The sequence below is a fragment of the Aplysia californica genome, unplaced genomic scaffold (genome assembly GCF_000002075.1).
Source record: "Aplysia californica isolate F4 #8 unplaced genomic scaffold, AplCal3.0 scaffold00009, whole genome shotgun sequence".
Taxonomy (NCBI): domain Eukaryota; kingdom Metazoa; phylum Mollusca; class Gastropoda; order Aplysiida; family Aplysiidae; genus Aplysia; species Aplysia californica.
Genome location: NW_004797279.1, coordinates 2457653 through 2459038, shown reverse-complemented (window position 1 = coordinate 2459038; position 1386 = coordinate 2457653). Strand labels below are relative to the sequence as shown.

The 1386-nt window shown below is 45.2% G+C and overlaps 1 protein-coding gene across 1 annotated transcript in view; it reads left to right on the top strand.

Annotated features, from left to right (window-relative positions):
- The window catches only part of aplA (adenylate cyclase), a gene marked incomplete in the record, with an annotated part of 190850 nt that overhangs the window by 54969 nt on the left and 134495 nt on the right, over positions 1–1386 (top strand).

The window sequence follows — 1386 nt, the reverse complement described above, 5'->3', positions numbered from 1 at the left end:
CCCCCTCTCTCCCTCCCCCCTCTCTCTCTCTCTCTCTGTCTCTCTCTCTTTCTCTCTCAACATGAAGGGTCGATGACATTTCTCATGACTTCACCAAAGCCCTCTGTGCCTAGTCTACAGACTTTGTCCCCTGCACAGGCTAGTGGTTCCTGGAGCTGCTGTTGTCATTCGCGGATTACACAGAATCCAATCAGCGATTGACGTCATTGAGAGAGTCACCCGTCCAGCAGCAGTGTGTGCGGTGATCAACTTTTGTGACTGACACCTGATGTCGGTCATTCTTTGACCTACTCCCTCCCTCTCCCTCATCCCCCCTCTCCCTCCCCCCTCTCTCTCTCCATCTCTCTCTCTCTCTCTCTCTCTCTCTCTCTCTCTCTCTCTTTCTCTTTATGTCTTTATGTCTCTTTAAGTCTCTCTTTATCTCCCTTTATCTCTCTCTTTTGCATTCGCCCACTCACTGTTTCACTCACCAACCCATTCACCCACTCCTTCATTATCTCTCTCATTGTATATATATATCTCTCTCTCTCTCTTACACTCAGCGTTACGACCAACTGTACTGGTTGCCCTTGGTACTCTTCTAATCTGATTCCTGCACTTTTGCCCTCTTTTGATAGTGTTGGAAGTGCTTTGGTTATCAATACCTATTCCCTCTTTCATGTTTTCGCCTCGGTTTTCCCTCGGTATTCTCGATTATATTAGAGTATTGTTTTGAAGACTTCTTTGACTAACGTGCCTTTATGGCATCTGTGAACCCGTCAGAGCAGATCTGGTATAGCAAAAAGTCTTCTTCTTCTTGTTCTTCTTCTTCTCCTCCTCCTCCTCCTCCTCCTCCTCCTCCTCCTCCTTAGGAGGCACCATGTTTTATGAGAGCGGACTTGATCTCCACAATTTCCTTTCTTTAATGAGACTGGACAATTTGATGGAAAGATGAGGCAATTTAAAAAAAAAATTGTGTGCTACTATAAATATTCGTCCTCTACGCTTGCTTCGTATAAAACGTTCATTACCCTTTTCCTTGTCTCGTGAGGGAGGAAGCTTAATTGTTCGTGCCTGCCATAAGTTGAGTGAAATCAAAAGACCGTCCCTTTTTTGGCGTCTTCCTTTTCTGTCCCGGTCTGCAGTCACGCAATGGAAACACTCAACACTGTCGTCTTCTCTTTTTCCTTCCCTTTGTCTCCGTCCGACAACAGCCCGAAATACTTGCTCATCTTTTCTCCGACACTTCCAGTCACTTATTTAGGACCAAGCTGGCTTTAGACATTTCAGAACCACCTTTCTTTACTCACGCAATCAAAATATATAACACGCACACTGACATTCTATAAGCACACACACACACACGCACACACACACACAAACACTTACACACACACACACACAAAC